The 14,870-nt window shown below is 41.4% G+C and overlaps 1 protein-coding gene across 2 annotated transcripts in view; it reads left to right on the forward strand.

Annotated features, from left to right (window-relative positions):
• The first annotated feature begins 4,689 nt into the window (after positions 1-4,689).
• Positions 4,690-14,870, forward strand: part of LOC125886649 (band 4.1-like protein 1) — a 111,691-nt gene continuing 101,510 nt past the window's right edge. The window contains exon 1 of one of the 2 annotated variants that reach the window (XM_049573004.1): positions 4,690-4,935. The gene's annotated coding sequence lies outside the window, so the exon portion shown is untranslated. The remainder of the gene's footprint in view (positions 4,936-14,870) is intronic. The other variant, XM_049573005.1, reaches the window with a different exon arrangement.

Genomic DNA, 14,870 nt, shown 5'->3' on the forward strand with positions numbered 1-14,870 from the left:
ATATTTCGTTTGGACAGTTTCAAAGGCTGCGTTGCATTTGTGACAAAGATGATGAATTTGAGGAGAAGGCTATGGAGATGCATGCTAGGTTTCAACAAAGGGGATACAGGCCCAGTCTGCTAAATCAGTCCCTCAACAAAGCCAAATCTCTGGAGAGAAAAAGGCTCCTCAGTCTCACAGGCCTCAAAACACCAAACAAATATACTTTGTCACCCAGTACAGTCGAAAAGCGGCTCAGGTCAAGGAAATCATAAAACGAAACTGGAGCATTATTGAAAGTGATCCTGCTCTCTGTGAAGTGTTTAAAGAGCCCCCAGCCTTCTTCTACAGACGAGCACCTACCCTCAAGGATAAATTGGAACACAGTGACCTGGCTCCCTTAACCAAGCCTAGCTGGTTCCCCAGACCCACAGGCAACCATCCATGTGGGAACTGCAACTTTTGTCGTCACATTGTAAAAACTAACACATTTAAAGACACTAATGGACCCAAGATATACCACATTCATCCATTCATCAATTGTAACACTACACATGTTATATACAGTTTGGAGTGTGAGTGTGGTTGTTTTTATGTGGGGCGCACTAAACGCAGACTGAGGGACAGGGTATCTGAACATGTTTATGCCATCAGGACTTCAAATGACAAATATCCCATGGCTAAACATTACAGACAGGCTGGTCATGGCAGCCACAAAACACTAAAAGTCATGGCCATTGAAGTGGTCCCTACTTCTCGGAGGAGGGGTGATCGTCTCAAGTGCCTTCTGCAACGGGAAACGTTTTGGATTTTCCAACTGAAGGCCATGACATATCCAGGCCTCAACAAGGGAATTGATTATTCTCCTTTTTTATGATTATATTTGTTTGGCAGGGATCTAAACGGTGTATACATGCCTTAGATTTAGCTTAGCTTATAAGGGTATTTATTTCCTGGTATTGTCAGGGATAATGTGTTTATATGTGTACTTTGATGTTGTTTTCCTTGTGTTTTTTTGTTTTTTCTCTTTTTCCCCTCATTTGGGTCACCTGTTTGTTCATAAGCTCATGATGTCACTTCCTGGTATTACCTATATAGTTTTCACCTGTGTCCCCATGACTGATTTGTCACCCTGATGAAGGCTGTGTTCCGCAACGCGTCGGTGCATTTTATCTTTTACAATGTATTAGCCACTTCAAATAAAGGCTTTTTAATCTTTGGACCTCAAGAGTGCCTTGGTCACCTCCTTTTTTTGAATATATGTTTATTTGAATATTATCCACTGTGCAACAGGGTACAGATTTGAAATTTACATGCCGAATAGCTTTTATATTTCCATTTTAATATGGTCATTGAATAACCATACAAGCATGTGAATTTGCATTTTCATTTTAATTTTTGCTCAACTGACACATACGTGCAAAGTTATAATGCTATTGTGAAAATACGTTTTTATATTCCAATTTACACAAGCATTTTACAGTACTAAAGTCCTCTATGGGCTTCCATACAAATTTTTGTGTGCCTCACTTTCCTCCAAGGCCGGGTCATCATCTCTTTACACCTGCAGATATTAGATTTGCTTTATTATGAAACAGACTGGTATTGAAATAGTCATAATTGATTTGTCCTTCTGCAACTTTAACAATCTTATGTGTATTATGAGCCTCACTGCGTAGATCAATGGGTAAATATTTTAAGTGTTTCCATTTTTGTTGGCTTAAAAAGCATGGTGCATTGTGCATACAGATTCTATTCAACAAATAGCCAGAGCAAAACTGGAATGTAACCACTTAAACACACACAGCTTTTGATGTCCTTGAGGCAGAAATGCTATTTTAACACAGCCATCAAACTCAAAGTCAAATACAACAAGTCTATAAAGCAGAAAGCACAGTGTGTTTTCATGTTGAGATTTGAAATCTGTATTTCTCCTTTTTAAATGGCTAAGACACTTTTATGTCTTGCAGACTATTAGACTCAATCGTGATTTCATTTATGCAGTTCACGGAGAAAAAGTCATAAAGATCCAATGCTGAAGAAAATACAAATACACAGACAGGTGAGGAATGAAAGGAAAAACCTGAATAAATGAGTGCAGAACCATAACAATGTAGACGCTTCCATACGGAGCAGAAGAGTTCACAGAGTGGTTTGATGAGTATGAAGATGAAGTGAATCATATAGGCTTTCACAGTCAAGAGATCTCAACCCAGCTGAACACTTGGGTATGCAGCTATAATTGAACAGATGATGTGATGTATAAATCTGAACCACTGGAAGATCCTTACTGGGACACTGTATGATGTTTTTCCTATCATTTTTTACCTTTTATAGCAGATCAGAAGTTATAGAGGTATAAACATGGCCAGATTCACCTGCTTCAGAGCCTTTTTAACGGTCCATTGTAAATCTGAAAATGTTATAGGAAAGCAATGCTAAATCTGTGGAGATGTCACTTGATATTATACCTTATTGGTTCCTTTTTCATTCGCATTTTCAATCGGCAAAAAACAGTTAACATACATTAAAGCTGGAGATTCTGGGGCCCCTTGAGTGCTGGTGATGGCGTTGGTGATTTGGCTGATAATCCAGCTTTGGTCCTAGACCCAAAGAAAAATAGATAAATAAATAGAACAGATAGAATAGATAGTAGGGGAGACTGGGGTTGGTTGGCACCTAGCTACTTTCTGGTCCTTTGAAGGTCACAGAAACAAATATGTTACCTCAGAATATTTGCTTTGTTGACTTACACTCATCTACTACGTTAAAACATCTCAAAGTCTCTAACTTTTTTTGGTGACTGTAACGTTTCAGTTTTATAGTATTAAAAGTAAAAAAGTGGTCTGTGGATGTATTAGTAAACCGTGTTAGACAGAGATATTGGAAATGTGTTACTTCTGCTTAATGACATGGAAATGTTTATATGGTTAGTTTATTATTATTTTGGGGCTGATTGGCACAAATACACAACATGGCTTTAATGCTGAATCACCTTATATTAAAGGACATTTTTGTATATTAAAACATATTTATTTACTTTTTTTTATAGCTGACACCCTAAAGAAATACTTCACCCACAAATTAACCATTTGCAAATCAATGAGTCATGCTGTGTTACCTTCAATTTGTCAAGAAAACGCACCATCTCACCCTGGGTGAGCTGGTGCGCTGGTTGTTGATGTTCTGGTACACCATGTCAAGTTCTGCCTGTTACATGCATTGTCTTCTTTCAGGATACACTTCCGTTTTCAAGGGACATACATTACATACAGCCTCTTTCAAAACAAACGCACTACGCTGGTACAACACTGCAAATTGTTTTTTTCCCTTCAGCAACTAACATACACGGTTAAGTTTAGGAAAAAAGAACAGGGTTTGGCTTTAGAATCTTACAGGACGCAAACACCGCCTTCTTGAGTGAAAGTCTGTGTTTGTTGGACCCCTCCACCACCCTGCCTGCCCGCCCCAGTCAGACTTTCGTCGCCTCAACTTTCGTCCTTGTCCTGCCATGTTTCCCCCTGATGCGGCACCATTAAACTATAATAGCAACCAACCGATTATCATGCCGACGTTAAAGGACGCCTTTTTCGTTGGTTTCTGACGCTGCAAGTCACAGCCCAAGTGCCAGATTTCGAAGACTTTGGAGAGAGACCTGGTGCCTCAAACATTAACCTTAGTATTTGGGTCTGACTTCAAAGAGAGTTTTAAATTGTATGATTGTACTAAAAATATGGTCACCATTCTCTGTGGAGACAAAAAACCCCCCCAAGTTTTCTTCATGAATTCAACAGCATGACTAATTGATACACACATGGTCATTTTGTGGGTTAAGTATCCTTTTAACCTTTCATTTGCTGCTAGTTAGAATATTCTAACAGCAATTTTACAAGAGAAATACTGCAGAGTGAAAAGTGTGCCAACCAACCCCAGTCTCTAGTGAGCTTGTGACCTTGTATGTTTAATAAATGGGTCTTTTCACTGTATTGCTGTAATCTTAATACCATCCTTCTGAACACAGTACGCTTCATAACCCTGCTTTTGTAAGGAAGTGACAGTGATTAATCAATCAGCAACAGTAACCCCTCATCAGTGATTAATTATATCAAACTCAGCTTGCCTTTCAAAATAAAACCATGTTGATTTTATAGGCACAATGGGGAACTGATAGGCCTACCTCCGCATCACTGCTCTTCACGGGCGACTTGTCATTATTTTTGTTTACAACAGTGGGGACTCGGGGCGCTGCCCTTTGTGCTAATAAATTCCATCATCTCTGTATGCAAAGGTGAGGGAGTTAAGGCTGTGTGTTGTTAGCAGTGGACTAAGTGATGAAATCAAAGGAATTGTGCCATCCTGACGACACTGCGAGAAATAACAGCAACTCCTCTGATGTACGAGCTGGGCTTTAAATATTTCATTAAAAGCAAGAGAAGGGGATGTGCCTAAAAATGAAACGTACTTCTGTGGCTCACGAACAATCCAAACATATTTTTTCACTGTGTATATCTCTCATATCGTTGCCTCATTCATGTTCCTGACAAAATCACTGACACGTAGGTGAATGCAGCTGCTGTGGAAACAATGTGAGGTTATGTCACCGCGCTGGAATATTTCCGCATGTTTATGGAGATTTCAGTACTTGTTGACAGACAGGGGTATTTTTGCAGGAATGACACAAGCGTTGTTTGGCTTCGCACATTCCCCTTGAACACACGGACTGTGTACGTGTGTGTGCGCGTGTGTGTCTTCCTCCCTCACCGCATCTGACAGTGTCCCTCCCTCTTTCTCTCTCCTCCTCCTCCCTCTCTCATTAGGCTTTTCACCGGCAAAACACCGACACACTCCCTTTCCCTGTAGCCGGGGAATAAACACGAAACGGCGGCAGGAGCAGGATTGACCTCCCCCGGTGCGCACCATCCATGGTCCTCCCCTGGATGTCTGTCTGACAGGAGGGTATGTTGAAACATTCATGTTTTTCCCCCTGCTAGTTTGCTCATGTCGTTATAACACCAGGATGTACATGATTTGTTGAATGTCGGTAATGTCTCCGAGATCTTTCTTTTTTACGCGTAATTCATCAATGATTGCGGCGCTTTGTGATTTTCTCTTTGTGCCTTTAGCAGGAGTGAAATTTATTTTATCGACCATCATTTTATAACGCGCATGGACTTTGGACGCTTGCCTGCCGTCCTCTACCGGGGGATGAATAATATTGTGAGAATAGAGCAGAAGCAGAACAAGTTGTTGCGTCGTTTTGTGCCCACTGGCCCAGTCAGTGTTGACAGCAGAGCTACAGCCAGGTAGTTAGACTCCTCTAGTATCCCCCTCTCTGCTGCCTGGACACTCACTTTATAGCCTGCACAGCACGGCCTTCATTTTCATGTTTGACGTCTTCTAAAGTTGTGCTGGGCTGCAGAGATCAGCTGTTGTTTGCTTCCTTCAGTGTGTGTCTCAGCCTGTCAGGGCAAACTGGATCTGCTTTTGCCTTAGTCAGTGTGTTCTCCAACACACCCATCACTAATTATGCAACAGCCACACTGACAGATGCACATAACATACTCAGGGCTCAGTGTTGCCATTGTCACACCCTCTCACCAACACCTCAGGGTTGGCCATATCAACTGTTTGCTTTTCAGACAAACTTAAAGAATTTGTATCTCATGCTTTGGCCCTTGTTGTAGATAGTGTAATAATATGGTGGTGTGTAAATGGTATAAAATACACCTGCAGCTGATTGCTGTGAAGATGTTTCGCTGCAGAGGTGAAGCACCACTCTACCTGTGTTTGCCTGCATGTTTGGGCAGGTCCACGTATAGAAATGGGCTCACCTTTGACCCCCTTGGCTTTTGTGGAATTACATACAGTACTGAAGAGGAATGTTTCAGCCAAGGGCAGAAGTTTTGTTTCAACATTGTGGGGAAGGCACATATGAAACGGGGGTTTGAGGGTCGTCCACTAGAAAATTTTGAGCATCAAACAATTAATTTCCCGCATTCTGGGGAATTGTTATGCACCAATTTGTGCCTTTTCTGGATCCATTTATGGTGTAAATGTCCGTAATTCTGTTAAAATAAAAGTTCTCTGTTACTCTCATGTTCTTATTGGATGGGACAGATGCACATGCTCTAAATATTGACGGGGAAGTGTCATGTACATCCTCCCCCTTGCCAAAATCTACGCCTATGTACGGGTTGGCTTCACCTTCAGGATGATTTACTTGGACTGTTCTCCATAGTTGTGCATCTCTAGCTAGCTTCCCCAACTACAACTTTGTCTGTGTCTTGTATATGTGGAGTCACTCATAGTTTGATGATCTTTGAGTCTATTGCAATCAACTAGCACTGCAAAATTCCCTGCAAAGTTCTATTGATTGACTCTTATATTTCTTACTGGTTTGGTTTGTCATGTGCTTGCACTTATATGAGTCAGACCAAGTGTGGCACAGCTTCTCTGCAGTGTTGTGGCCTGCTCCCTGTCACCATACAGGTGGGCTCACCATACTCTGTCATGCTCTTCGTCCAGGCCGTACACTGTCAGCCTCAGCTGGCAGACCTGCCGTCACACAGCATCCATGTCGTTAACATCGGACACACTCCTGTGCCTGCTGTGTCAGCCTTGCCGAGTCACCTCGCCAACCAGTCTCCCTCTGAGTATTACCCGATGCCCCCCCCCCCCAGCTGCCAGGGAGCCATTACCTCATCCCAGCATCAGTTTCTCCACTGTTTGCTCATCAGTGCTATGACATAAATTTGTGATCACACAGAGTTGATACACTTCTAAGTAAATCCAACTCAAAGATTCTGTATGTCTTTTTAGTTTTATCATAGTGTATATGTGCACAAAGTCTTGCTACTAGTGTGTACATGTCAGTGTTGGTGCGTGAGTTCAGATACCCGAGGGTGCTGCTGGGATTTCACAGCCCAGCATGCTGCCTGCCACCATTTGCAATTCAAATGAGCATGTATGAGGCATCCAGTGAGGCTGAGGCAGCCCTCCTCTTCTCTGTGTCTCATTGGAAGCAATCATTCCTAGCACTTGCAAGTTAACTCAACCATTTCTTATTGACTTCTCCATTAGTGTCTCTTCAAGTGTCACAGAGGGAGAATATTTTTCAGGTGGCCATCTTACCCGAGTCATAGTTTCTTTTGTAAAGCTCTTGGCACATGTATGGAATGCTGCATAATTGTGTGGGGTCACCCTGATGTTACCAAGGATGATGCCAAGGCCTGCGGTGGCAGTGTGTGTGCCCTGCGCTTGTCATTGCTGCCCAGTGAAATGTTCTTTGACTCGCCATGTTTTTGTAGCCTGGCGAGCGTGGTCACGTCTCTTCCTGCCTGCTGAACACCAGTGACCAATCACACATGCATACACAAACACATGCATTTGTATCTCTATACTTGAGAGGCCTCTTATTGACATCTTGTATTCTCTAATTCCTAACCTTCTCACAACTGACCTCAACCTAAATCCGATGTCAACTCCTAAGTTATCACCCTTGGGATTGTCACTATATCAGCCCCCACTTTCATGCTATTTATATGGCAGTAACCAGTCATTGTGTTTCTGTCATGTACAAGACATGATATGGACGACAAAAGCTGGTGCATGCGCCTATGTTGGAAGACAACATTCAGTCATGAATTTAGATTTACTGTTACAAAACCATATAGTTGGTGGACTTGTGATAGAAAGAGTTAATAAAAAAAGACTGGCCAAAATTGGTGCAACAAAGGCTTTTAGTTGCTACTATGAGTCAAGCTGTAAAAGCAACTCAATCATATTTCAAACCTTTCCTGCCTGAATCCCATAATCTTGAAAACTCCATGCCCCCAGTTAATAATGCAGGTTTTCCGTCAAATACTTGAAGTCTCAAGTGTAATTAGTTAATATTTAAAGGGGACCTATTATGCTTTTCAGTATTTTGTGTCTTACAGCAAGCTGTAGTGTTGCAATGATTGATGTTATATGTGGCCAAGGTTTCAAATACTGAGGTAAACGTGTGTAGATGTAATCCCTGTATCGAACACGTCAGGTTTCCTACAGTTGTGAACATGGGCACCTGATTCTGCTTTAAAATGGGGGAGCAAAGTTGGAAAGACACATTATTGGCGGTGGCTCTGGGGGTCCTCCCCTTGAAAAAGTTTTAAAATTTAAAACAAATTTCCTGCATTTCTACACTACCTGCATGAGTTGAGATCTGTTGATTGAGGGTGATATGGAAACCAAGAATAACCCAGTACGACTGGGTGGATCAGGACAGGAAATGGTTATTAGAACAGTAGCTACTTCATATTTGAAATTATATTTGTTAAAACATTATGTAGCCGAAATTGGTAGAGGGTTGTAAGCTACTGCGCAATCTTTGAGATTAAACAAGGGCAAACAATTCATATGAAACCTCCTTACAACACATCACAGTATAATTTGGATAATTGAACCTGGTTAAACAATGTTAAACCTGAGGGTTGCCTTTCTCAATACTCACAAGGCCATTTTCAGATTCTAACAATTGCAACAAAGCACACACAGTTTGGATGGATTAATTGGCCTGGCCTCATAACAACTATCTAATTCCAGTCCCACCTGTTTATTTAACACACATTTTTAACCAATATTATCTCAAATCAGGGATTATTTTAATGAAAATTTAGAGATGACTTTGGCTCCTAAAGACTTAAAAAGGACACTTAGGTCAAGGACTAGACCCAACTACGAAACCAACCCTTAGAGTAAACCTGATTCTATCATTTACCCTAAATGACAAAATTAGAGAATAATCAGGGGTGGACCTCACCATAAGGTCCTAACTAAAGTGGCCCAAACAGTTATAGATTATGATGTTTAGATAGGAGAAATATTAGAGTATGTTACTATTCTAAGTCATTGTAAGTTATTGTAAATAATAATAATAATAATAAATAATAATTGTAAATAACTTACAAGAGGATCCCAAAGCACATTTTTCAAAAGCACCTGTATACTTAGACTTAAGAGGAAAACATTGTAAACATATGCTGGATCATTCATAAATTTGGAGTGCTGTTAGAGTGTAGCGTTTGGTTATTCAGAACCCCACGCTCTTGGAGAAGCAGAGTGTGCTCTGGGCACTCCGTCTGAGAAGATGGAGCAGAACGCTGAGTGAATATATGATTAATTTAACTGGTAATAGAATGGTCTGTTTCTGAAAACAATAGTGCTCTTATTTTGGTGTAAAGTGTCAGATTAGATTTACGAACGTACCCATAGTTACCTGCTCCAGGAATGCTACTGCAAGTGTCACTTAGCCTACACTGCTAAATTAAGCTAATGTTAGGAAAACTTGTAAACTTGGTTGCCGGTATTGTAAATTTCCATTTGATTTCAGATCACGTTCTGTCTGAACACGCCTGGTTGTGTTTTGAAGCTTTTATCAGTGATTTTTGATGGTAGAAAGTGTTGCTGTTCCTCCCAGGCAGCAAGTACATTGCTACATGTAGCTACAGGCTAATGTCAGGAAAATGTGTGATCTTGTTTGCCGATGTTGTTGATTTCTCCCTGATTTCCGATCGTATTCCTGCAGGAACAGGTCAGATTGTGTTTAAAAGCTATAATTGGTGATTTTTCATGGTTAAAGTGATGCTATTCCCAGTTAGTCATTCCCTGGCCGCAAGAACACTGCTAACGTACATGTAGCTACATGCTAACTTTAGGGAAATGTGTAATCATGGTTGCTGATGTTATAAATTTCACCCCGATTTCGGACTATGTTCCTTCTGGAACATGTCTGGTTGTGTTTAGAAGCTTTTATTGGTGATTTAGTAGAAAGGGCCACTGTTCTCAGTTACAGTCATTCCCTGGCTGCAAGTGCACTGCTAAGGCACATGTAGCTACATGCTAATGTCTGGGAAACATGTAATCTTGATTGCTGATGTTGTTTGTTTCTCCCTGGTTTCAGATCATATTCCTGCTGGAACATGTCCAATTTTGTTTAGAAACATTTATTGGTCATTTTCCAAGGTAGAAATGGCAGCTGTTTTCCCTGACAGTTATTTCCCGGCTTATACCGAAAAACAGAAGACCATGACCAAGACTGGCTGACCAATCAGAGCTGACTAGGGTTTTTTCAGTAGGTTTAAAGAGACAGGTGCTAAACAGAGCCTCTTTCTGACAGAGGGTGTTTCAGCACAGACAGTATGAGGAAAATAAAGTGTTTGTGAACATTAAAGCATGTAAACTTTTTCTAATAGAAACCTAAAATACAAACAGGAACCTGAAAATGAGCATGATGGGTCCCCTTTAAGACTTTCTTTACGCAGGTCCAGCATTGTTTACACAACATGTAACTAATACTTGATACCTGATAGCTGATGAGCAGTACAGTGTCATTGATTGTTGGCTCACAAAGCTGTAATTGCAGTACTACACTGGTACAGTGCACTGCAGGTTTGTGTTTATTTACCCAATATGCCTAATCTTAGACCCAAATCTCTGTTTTACATGCTTTTTTATCAGCTTTGTTTGGAATAATCAAAAGAGGATAACACAACATTACCGCAGCCAGTGTAATCACAGTGGCTGTGTGCTTTTGTTTTAAGGGAATTGAATGAGTCTCATTAGGATGCTGCATCTGCTGCAGTCCTGACAGAGTCTTGATGGGACTTGAACATTATATCGTTTCACCGTGTGGTCTTTAATAGTATGTTTGGGGCTTCCAGCAACAATGTCCACAGTTTTTTGCAGTGGTCGAATCCCCTCTTCCTTTGCCTATCGAGGGTCTCCTCTCAAGCCACTTACAATCCTGTTGCTGTCTCTCCGATCTGGGCTTTATTTTTAGCTTTGGTTTTTTACTCACACAGCTTTTGGCGATTTATTGCCTTCCTCAGATTGCATCATTCTGTCTGCACTCGGATGTGAGAAGAGAGAAAGAGAAGCTATACATGAGGCAGGTTTATTTCACCATTCTATTTCTCACCTTCAGTCATATAGCTCTTCACAGTTGATGGGAAGCATCACTTTGTCCTTCTGAAGGGGAGGTAGGGAGCTTTACCCTGAGTAGCAGCAGCAGCAGCGGCAGCTCGGCTTGCCTCAGCCTGATGATTACAGTGAGTCAGCAGGTTCTCCATTTTTTTCCCCCTTCTTCCTTTACATACCTATGCTCGTCTCCCTCGCTCCCTCTCAACCGTGTTCTTTGAACAAATCCCCTGCCTCTCAAGGATGAGACTCATCATGTTGTTGTCTGGCTTTGATCTGGTGCAATGATACCCATAATGCCGCTCATTCTTGCCTCCCCACAGTAAAGCAGAATTTATATTTCAGGCAAAGTTGGTTCGGGTGTGGAAAGAGAACAGTTGCCACTTCTTCTATTGCTGCTTGCGCTGCCTTCATTGTGGTCTGCTGTGGAAATAGTTTTCTCCAGCTATTATGGCCTCTTCCAACAAACCAAGCCAGCAGCCATTGTTTTCTTTTGGCCACTTCACACTTGGCAATCTTTAATTAGAGCCTCTGCATTCAACAGTTGCGGAGGAAGCCTAATTCTATTGTTGGTCTGTCCATTTCCCCCATGATTAGAGAGTGGTGTGATTACGTTTGAGTCCCGCACATTGTGGAAAGCTGGTGAATTGAGGAAAAATAGTTCGTACTGAGGTCGATCTTAATGCAAGCTATTTATAAATGCATAAAACAAGACCTAAAAAAGGATTAGGAAGATTAGAGTTAAAAAAAAATCAAAACAATGCCATGGCGACTGCTGCTGCTGCTGAGGAAGATCCAGAGTTGATTTGCAGAAATGTATTTTTAACAGCATGATAGAGTTATAGTAAAGTGAAGTTGCTCAAGCAAGGTTTGGCTTTTGAGGACGATGGTCCCATGGTAACTGTACTGTGATTAAAAATTGTTGCTGCTGCTGTGTGGTTAACGAGATATGCAGCTGCACTGAGGAAGGTGGGCACACTCTGACCTCTGCTTGATATTTCACTGGTAATTACACTAAAAGATGATTGTTCATCAAATGCCCAGCGAAGCAGGTGGGTGTAGTCTGCATTCGGACAGTGGCTGTCTGTCTGTGTGCTGGACAACACCCACGATTTCTCAGTGATGAAAAATGTGTTTGTCGAGGGTCGTGTTAGCATTGTTCATTGCAGTGGTCTGTGGAGGAGTAGATACACAGACTACTCCCAGTCCCTGTGGGCCTGTCGTGTGGCTTCTAAACTGGTCAAACAGGTTGGGAGGCAGATCCAGGCACAGCCGCAGTCATATCTCCACATTTGGTTTGTTTACATCTCTCAGTAATAATCTGTGCACACATGTGACGCATGTCCTGTGTATTTTCTGTGTGCTTCATGCATCTTGGTTTCTTGCAGCAACTTGCTTGTTGCTTGCTATGTGTGCAGCTGAGTGTAGTATCTACTGCACACACACACACACACACACACACACACACACACACATGCAATCTAGACTATGTTGCAAATATACAAGCTGTGTACACAATCCTTCTTCTACCAAATTCCTTTTTAACATGTCATATCACATTCTCACTCTCAACTCCAAATACTAACGCTTGGTCAGTGACCCTATGTCAAACTGTGGCACCCCAGGTACCCCTTCAGTGTTGGTTTTTGACTCTGCGGAATGTTGCGTAAACTACTACTTACTTTGATACTGAAGCAGTATCAGTAAGCAGATTTCTGGACCTTTATTCGCCTTGGAGATGAGGGATGATATGATATCCATGGGTGATGTCACACTAAATCTGAAAATATGTGCTATCATGTCTTCGTGTTTAGAATTGACTGAATGTCAATGTTTTGCTGCAAACTGTAGCAATCAGGCAATGAGAGTTTTAAAGTGCATTAACTGTCTCCACGATCTGTGTGTCACAGTTGCTGCTGCCGTCCCAACTGTTGCCCATGTTGGTGAGCAGCCAAATCAGCAGGACGTACTACAATAACTCACTTCCTGTTGTTTTTAGAGCAACAGCACACACCTGTCCTTTTCAGCTCACGCAGTATCTGTGCTTTACGTCTCTCCCCTGGCCTCCCCTTCAACTCTGTGTCCTCAGGGAGTGCCTCACAGTTTAAAAACTGCTGTAGCCTATAATCAAAGCACACCAGAATGTTTTAGACTATTGGATATGTCACACTGTGTCTTACAGGCAGTTCTGTGGGATATTTGATATGTCAAACTAGGAATGGATGGAGGACGGATGGATGTAAACTAGTTAGACATCATTTGGTTGCATGATGTACAGATGGAAAAACAGACTGATTAGAAAAGTCTTTTGAAAATTCTGTGGTGACTTCATGTGCAGTGTGGAAGTTTTGACATTACATATGTGACTGCCTTTTTTAAATATTTTTTTAACTTGATTTTGTATATTATTATCTGGCAAAACAACATTGCTTGGTAGTTCAGTTGTAATTTGGGTAAATTGGGATTTAGCTCTTTCACTGTGATGAACTTTTAAAGAAAAGCAACACTCCACAATACTATACTGACAAATGCATTCAACATCAAATGATAAAACCTTTGCAAAACAATTTAAAGCATCATGAGTAATGTGAAGTACACATATTTTGTTGTAAATGGTTAAAAATCATATACAGTGGTGGAAAAAAGTTTTCGGACACCCTTAAAATTTTACACAATCTCAAATATTATCATGAAATATTTGTGGAAAAATCTTTTTTGTGTTTCAAAAGGTGTGGCTGCATTAGACAGATACAAACAAATACAAATTATATTTTTTTGTTTATTGTTTACAAGAAAAACTAACAAAACTAAATTCTTGACAGTTTCAATATGTCAGTTCTCAACATTGTCGGTATCAAAGTCAACAAATAACAGAGAATGTGTTCAAAACTGAACAAAAAATAAATAAATCATCACATCATCAAATTAATATTTAGTAGTCCTGCCACTGGCACGTAGTAGAGCTCTAATCCTGACTGGCATGTTCCCCACGAGCCTTTCACACTGTTGAGGGGTAATCTTGTCCCATTCTTCTTGAATTACTGCTTTTAATTCTTCTAAATTCTTTGGTTTATGCTTTGAAACAGACCTTTTGATAATCCACCACAGATTTTCACTGTGGTGGATTACTGTGCTCCTGCAGCCAAGTTCTACTGGCCTTGGATGTGTGGAAAGGGGCATTATCTTGTTGAAACATCCAGTTTTTACCTCGACGGAACAGTGCACGCGCAGAAGGGAGCATGTGGGTGGCGAGAATGGTACAATACTTGGTAGAGTTCAATGTGACATCACAGACAGTGAGATGACCAACACCAGCAGCACTCATGCATCCCCAAACCATGATACTGCCTCCACCATGCTTGACAGTAGGTACTGTACATGCTGGAGATAATGCTTCCTTCTGCGTACCCTCACATTAGTAGGAGGAAGATAAAGCTGGAAACTGGACTCATCTGACCACAAAATCTTCTTCCAATTCCTGGCTGTCCAGTTCTTGTGTGCCTGGGCCCAACGACGCCGGGCTAACCTCTGTCTCTCATTGATCAGGGGCTTCTTGATAGCCTTGTAGGACCTTAAGCCATGATCTAAAAGTCGGCCACGTACAGTGCGAGTGTAACACCAGTTTGGTATGACCACTGCTGCTGAAGCTCCTGTGATGTCATTCGGCGGTTTTGCCTGCACGTGCGGATCAGGATGCGGTCATTTCTTGCTGGAGAAACCCTTGGACACCCAGATCTTGGTTTGTCTTCCAAGCTGTTGGTTCATCTGTATTTCTGCAGAGTGTATCCAACTGCTGAAGGACTGCATCTGCACTTCCTGGCTATCTGGCGGCAGCTGTACCCTTCCTTGGCAACAAAATTGTGTCTTTTAATAAAAAGAATGACCTTCATCACTGGTACCAAAATGACCCAATACTCAAAATTTCTTATGTATTTTTC

Source organism: Epinephelus fuscoguttatus, linkage group LG1 (genome assembly GCF_011397635.1).
Source record: "Epinephelus fuscoguttatus linkage group LG1, E.fuscoguttatus.final_Chr_v1".
NCBI classification, from domain to species: domain Eukaryota; kingdom Metazoa; phylum Chordata; class Actinopteri; order Perciformes; family Serranidae; genus Epinephelus; species Epinephelus fuscoguttatus.